The 7527-nt window shown below is 41.3% G+C and overlaps 2 pseudogenes; one reads left to right on the forward strand and one right to left on the reverse strand.

Annotated features, from left to right (window-relative positions):
• The first annotated feature begins 261 nt into the window (after positions 1-261).
• On the forward strand, positions 262-1102 carry LOC119384164 (uncharacterized; annotated as a pseudogene).
• Positions 1103-3090: 1988 nt separating this feature from the next.
• Positions 3091-7182, reverse strand: LOC119384160 (uncharacterized; annotated as a pseudogene).
• Between the last annotated feature and the right edge of the window lie 345 nt (positions 7183-7527).

The following is a 7527-nucleotide window of genomic DNA, read 5'->3' on the forward strand; positions in this document are numbered from 1 at the left end:
GTATGTTTTTTTTCTTCAGAGATTGCTGCTGAAGCTCAGAAGCTATCCAGAGAAATCGGCATTCAGGTGGACACTACAAGCATCCCATTTTCCAGAGGACAGCTTATCGCTATTTCAAAGGTTCCTGATGAGCATGGTCTACTTGTCCTCACAGGCATTGGATCTTTTGAGTTGTTTTACAACTTAACAGAACTTTACACGGAAGCGCGGTTGCGTCAAGGAGCGCGGAGGTTTTGCTTAAGCGATGATGACGCTGTGCTTCTGACATACATGAAATTGTATCATGGTTTAACATTTTCACTGTTGTCAGTGCTGTTTGGCATTCACCGAACAACTGTTTCGAATATATTCAAAGACTCAATTGTAATATTAGCAAGCATTCTTCAGCACGCAGTTTTTTGGCCAAGCAAGAACGCGATTGTGAACTGCCTCACAGTGTACTTTAAGCATTATAGAGACACAAGGATGATGCTTGATTGCACGGAAATAGAAATTGAGCGGCCAAAAGACCTTGTGTCCAGGCTCCTCACGTACAGTCATTACAAGCGTACGTACACCGCTAAAGTCTTGGTGAGTGAAACATGAGGTGGCTTAATAAGTTACATCACCCCCGCATATGGCGGGAACGCCTCAGACACGCACATCACGAAGCAGTCCAAACTGCTTCAAAAGTGCATTCCACATGTTGATAGTGTGATGGTGGACAAAGGTTTCCTTATAGGCGAACTTTGCAAAGAGCGCAACCTAAAAATGATCAGGCCTCCTTTTCTCATGGAGAAACAGCTCACCACAGAGGAAGCTGCAAGAAACCGATCCATAGCAAGTGCCCGAGTGCATGTGGAAAGGGCCATTCAAAGGATGAAGCTGTACCGCATTTTAAAAAATCGCTTTGATCTCGACCTTGTGCCATACATTGACAACATATTCAAAATAATTGCAGGCACTGTGAACCTCTCAAAGCCACTGTTCAACAACAACAAATTTCTTTTCGACTCTTAATCTCAGTGTCTTTTCCCTTTGCAAAGCAGTTCTTGAGCAGTTAAGCGTGCGCCAGGCAAAGGGTAGTGTGTACATAATGAATGTAAACTGGTTTGTCAGCTTAATAAAACATTATCCAAGAAATCACCACGTGTGACGTTTTTTTTTACGGTTCTACCATCAACTCTGTAAAAAAGCAAAGAAATTATGAAATGCCACCAGCTGTGTTGGTAGTTAAGGTTTCTGCATTTGGAGTACACTATGAAACCCCCTATTTTTGTAGGGGGAAAATGTCACTACTTGTTTTGCATGAGCTTTGTGGAGGCCCAGCACTTACACAGATTCTTTGAAGTCTGAGAAAAACCAAATTGTTAACACGTGACGGTATTTTTCTTGTCTATGGCCATGTTTGCACCAGCAAACCGCTTGAGTGCTTTTCTACTGTGCCTTTTAACAAAATCCATCAGCAACCGTCATGAGCACATGGTTAGTGCATTGAGCACAAATAAAGCGTGAGGTTTGTCCGAAGCCAGCGTGCGTCATATGCTGGTATGACATCACCGCTTCAATGAGGCACATCTTAGCTATTCTGTTATTCAAAAGTTGAGTACACATTAGATGAAATGACAGAAGTGATTTTTGCGATATGTTAAAACCATGTTTTGGTATCCGTGTATACAGTATTTCAGAAGTCAGCACTGCATTTTCTAAAGTACCATTAAGTGTATTTGTCTTGTCAGAACCTTGCACTGCAACAAAGATCCTGTAAAACCATACCTGCAACCACAGGCCCTTATATGCAGGACTTGTGCTGTGTGCTTTAAAAAAATTATGTGCATGCAAGGACACACTGGGCAGTAAGGCAAAATAATAGAACAGATTTCAAGCTTCTGTCAAGAAGCAACGCATTTATTTTTTTCAAAACCAGATATAGATATCCATTGGAACACTTTGTGAGAAATGTGCGAAATATTGCTGCATGCATCATCCTTGCGTTGCTTCGTAATGCAGGTATCACACATAGCAGCTAGTACATCATTGTAATGCCTTTCAGCAAATCTTAATAATACAGAACTAAAAACGAATCAAAAATATAAACTAAGAAGCGTTGCACCCTTCAAAATTGCACTCTTTACTGCCGTAATAGTAGCTTAATTCTCGCAGAATGTGCACGGCCTGAATTCCCACAGCAATTCAAGCAAAGATTATTGCCAAGTAAGCAGGCAGCTGTGTGTGAAAACTGTTTACAATATTCAAGAACCATTCATTCTATAACAATGATGTCAAGATGTTCAGCTAGCCAAAAACCTCATTGCACGAAGCACTTTTTTATCTCTGACACAGTCACGTCAGTTAACACGCCAACTACACAACAAAACGAACATGAAATAAACATCAAACAATCAGAACTACAAAGGCTTACTGAGCAAAAGATAGTCGTACTTGAATATCACAGCATCAATGAACTTTCTATATACATGATTGTACAAACAGGAAAAAGAATGAAAACATATTTTTGATGTGGGGCCACTGCTCAATATTTATTCTATCAAAACAAAATACACATGCAATTATGACTAGATGCGCATACAGATAGCTTGGTGTGGAACATAGTGTCCTTCCCGGGTGAGTTTGACATCACAGTTACACCTTTATCACAACCATATCACAAAATGTATTTTACTAAAAAAATACATGCACTTAATGCCACATGGATAACTGAATTGGCTGCAACTTGAAGTCGACTAAGTGACATTAAAAAACTAGCGTAGCAAACGTATGACTAGGAGTGATCTCCAATTCCACATGCAACTTCTTTTTGTGATTTATGTGGTGAGGTAACTATTTCAAGTTTTTTTGTTTCTGAGCAGAAGTTTGCAGGTTCGTTTTTCGGGCTGCTTTGCGTTCGAGAAGAAACATAGCTGGATGCTTATAGTGCCAGGTATCCAACCAAATATTGATGCAATATTGCCCACTAAGCGTCCTGATAGCCTTTTTGTCAATGTTGAAAGTTAAGCACCATCTACAGACATTGTTTTGGTTAAAAAGGGAGCTTGCCATTTGGTGACCATAGTGCATTAAAAGTTGCAAGCATAACTGAAGCAAAGCATATCACATAGAAAGAACATGTGGCAGTATGTACTGTTCGAAAAAAATGAGGACCTTTCAAGTACATTACTGAAATATTCCTTATCAAATGGCACTGCAATACAGGTGTAATCTTGGTCACTGACATATACAAACAAATCTGCATGCTGAATTCCTGTGATGCCCATCTGTACCTGCACTTGACAAAAGTATGTGGCGGTACGCTTGAGATTCTGAGTCAAAATTTTTTCTTTGTTGTTCTCCATGTTCTCTTCCAAGAACTTTTTTGTTGACTCAGGGCATTTGATTTCCAGCACCCTCTCAGGGCAACAGTCGCACTTTACTAGGCCATCTGGACTCGCACCCATGTATGGGAGACCTTCCACAATGAAAAGCCCACACTGTCTGAGAGCCAAATTATCATGGCTGGCACGTTGGCTTTCATAGCATTTTCGTGCATTGCATTCCAGAGCAATACCACGACGCATTGTTGCTGTACAAGCATTATTCTGCCTCATGACTTTTCTCAGCAAGGGTCTCAGATCATGCGGGCCCATTTTTGTCCTTAATGTATTTACACGGGTAAATATACTGTAGGCAATAGAAGCGGTGACCATACCTACCCTGCGACGCAGCCAGAGACTAGATTTTGCCTGATCTCGTGTTAAACTTTCAATCACAATAATGTCTTCACGGCTCTTGCTTTCCAGTAAGTGTGCAAGCAACCTTTCTGGCGTCACTTCACCGCTGATCCCAAGGAGGCTCCTTAGCTCGTTCACAGAACCGATGAGTGTTAAATCATGATGCGTTCGCTCAGAAGTGGAACATCCTGCTTCTTTGGTTGGCTCCGGTAGTGCGTATTCTGCTGCTAAAGAAACATTTGCAGAAAAATATGTGAAGTGTGGCATATGCTGAAAATAATATTTACAGTAATGGCTTCAGGACTGCTTAAAAGTGTGTGTAACAAATGTGATAATGATCAATCCTTATGTTTCTTGAATGAAATGTACACAGATGATTGCATAAATATATCCTGCACTAGTCATAATATATAAACTGAAAATTTCAACCATTAAGCACTGTGTTCATGCATGGTTTAAGAACAACATGGAAGGCAGTCATTTTTAGAAGCACATTTTTAAAGGAGAAATGCCCAATGCATGTGTTATCTATCTAACAGGAGAGCCGTGGAAATTCAGTGACGTAAACACTACTGTTTGCTACATGTGACTACCCGTGAAGGATTCAAGGGCATGTAATGTGCCTTAGGACAGATCGAAAACCCTTGCATGTTCTATTACTAAAACGGCTCCAAATCCATGCATATTTAACTAAACAAACTGCATTGCCTAAAGGTCTACACGCATTTCTGAATAACCTGGCTTGCTATGATCATGAAAAACATATTTTGCATTAACTTATGTTGCAACAGCAAGAAAACACTGCATACTGCCATGATAACACACACATCACAGACCAACCTATTAGGCAGCAGTGTCTTCAATTATATGTTGCAAATACTTGCTAAGCAAGGTAATGCGAATTACACATTTGCACTATTCAAGGTGTCAATGTGGTGCATCACACCTGGAAACTAAACAGATTAGAGTTATGGGCGAAGGCTGTTTGTGACTCTCAGATGCAAAAAGCCAAATTAGGTTTGAATGCATACCTGTTTCAGTATCTCTGTCTAAGTGCATTTTTGCAGCAGATTGATAGCTTACATTTTTCAGCAGTCTCTCAAGTATGTTGCCATCCAGTTGGGGGACCTCTCTGATTTTTGCCTGAAAAAAGGAACAAAGATAATGTTACATTTTAGATGGCAACATGTATACACACCGCATAGATCATCACCATGGACACTTAGTATTGAGGTTTATGCATTTATTTTCCCACCTGTCAGACTTTTGTAAGCAAGCATGGAAATGCATATTTTCACTGTGTCAAAAGTGCTTCATCAGACTTGTTTTTACAATAGCATATAGCGTGCCTTTGCCTCAGACGCACATTGAGGAACGTCAGAGGAACACACAGGGGAGAAGTGCTCGCATTGTAGTGTCCCGTCATTGTTGCACAATCCACCATCCAGTACACCGTACCAAGACATATTTCAGTCTCTAGTTCTAGAATGATACTGTACTCAGAAGCCAACACATGTACCTATGACTACAATCATAATATGTACTCTTGACAGGCATCTGTACACAAAGTTTGCCGAATATATAGTCTATGGTCACGCAAGTATTATCCTAAATAATGAAAGTGCTCTTACATTTTAAGAAAATACGAACAATCATAGTAAGGCACGTTCACAAGATCATTCAAGCCGACATATTGAGGAGACTGCTTCATCTCATTGTTACCCTTTGCTTGCCCTAGTTTTTCATGCACTTTTAAAATAGGAATATATTTGCATACCTTTTTAGCACATGGAAGATCAATTATAGCTCTTGGCTGGTACTTTTCTTTTACTCGTTCTTTGTGCTCTTTGCCCTACTTCTGCGGCTGGTCGGTTGACGAGAGTTTGTCAAAAGTCTTGGCAGCATTTATATGCAACAGAACAGCAACAATGTGTTTGCACTTGTAATTCCTGTGAATAAGATATTTATAATGAGTATATTCCAAAAACACAAACCTTCACAAGCGTAATTTGCGTTAATCTCAAGCCTACTTTTCTTTACGTGGAGCCTAATGATACACTTATCAAACTTCTTCACGCTATTAGAACAACGATTAACACAGACTTCCAGTATGAAAAGAAAACCCTCTAGCTAAGCAAATGCTCTCCGCAGCATACAAGAGTTCACATTTTTTAATGGAAGCAGACGCTACAAAAACAGGAGCTCCACAGTAAATAAGGAGATACTTAATTAGAAGACCAAGATCATCACAGGTTGAAATACTTAGTTTTCATATCATACTTCAAGAAATAGGTGCTAAGAAAATATTTTTTAAATGTGTGCAACTACCCCACAGTGTGGCTCAGACTCCGTAATTAAAACGAGCATCTCAAAGTATTACAAATAAAATGAATGAATATTTTCTATTAACTAAGATTGCCGTTTATCGCGCAAGTGATGTCCACTCTGCAAGCGTCGATCCGACGTAATTGCGCTATCTGCTACCTGAGGCTTTAGCTGAATCTGCCTGTCATAAAGAACCACACTGTATATCTGAAAATCTAAAGAAGGCGATAATTTCAGTTACATGGTTTCGGAAAAACCAAGATATTGGTACGAATGTGCAGGTTTCATCAATATAGTCGCAAGTGATTATTGTCATACCCAGCTTTGCACGAACAACTCGTCCGATCGACCGCTGCAACGCAAACGGTAATTTTCACTTCGTGCGGAGCACTGCTGATAGCAGTAGTCTGCAACACAAAGGCCAGAAAGTCGAAACGAGCATCCCGAGCTGTTTCGATGGCGCACTCAACGACGTGTCCCGCGTAATAAACGTCCTCCGCCTCAATTAAGCACCGACTTGTTTCGCACGCCTTGTCCACATACCGGTTGATGCTGCTCAGCGGCAATGCAACTGAAAACAAAAATAATATACGAAAATGTTATCTAAACTGGTACATGAGAGTAGTGTGCACCGCGGCTACGGTGCTGCACGAACAGACAAGCTGAGAACAATAAAGTTAACCGATTAGCTTCCCCATCTTCGTGTGGTGAACATAAGCACTAAAATCACTGAGAATTTCATTCATTCAGTTTATTTCGACAAAAGGAAAGTTTGCCTGGGTTGAAGGGACTAATAAATGAGAAACTGAACAAAGGCGAACTGAGCGACTACAATAGAAAAAACAACTGACACAACAGCTGGGGCGAGCACTTTGGAGATATTTTGCTAGATCCACACAGCAACCGCTTTAGTGGCAGCGCGGGCTTTGCACAGCGTCAGAAAGGCTGCCTGGAGATACGCGGATGCGTCCGATGCAAAGAAAACTTGAGTCAAAACCATCATCTCCCCTGAAGCGATCACCAAAAAACAACGCAACCTGATCACAGCTTTCGAAGCACGCACGACGAAGCGCCGGCATGGATGACGCTTGTAGACACAAATAATTGCTTGCTTACCTGAAACACGATCGGTGCTGTTTCCGTCGTTCATTAGAAGCTTGCGGCAAGCGATAGGCGAAAACAAACACATTACCACGCAGGGTGCCGAAGCGGGCGCGTGATAACGCACGCGGATAACGGCGGGCGTCGAAATAGTCGAGACGCGAGTCCTTGCCGTGACGTCATCCAGGCCTCTCGCCAGGCGGCGCCACTCACACTTCTCGGGGCTAATATTCTTCAATACTGGATAGTTCGAATTCCAATAGGACAATGAAGGAACACAAATGCACAGGACAGGCTTTACTCGCAACTAAGCTTGATTCAGACACACACGTAACAACCATAGACAAACACAGGCGCAGATCTGCGCCTGTGTGTGTCTATGGTTGTTACGTGT

Source organism: Rhipicephalus sanguineus, chromosome 2 (assembly GCF_013339695.2).
Source record: "Rhipicephalus sanguineus isolate Rsan-2018 chromosome 2, BIME_Rsan_1.4, whole genome shotgun sequence".
NCBI classification, from domain to species: domain Eukaryota; kingdom Metazoa; phylum Arthropoda; class Arachnida; order Ixodida; family Ixodidae; genus Rhipicephalus; species Rhipicephalus sanguineus.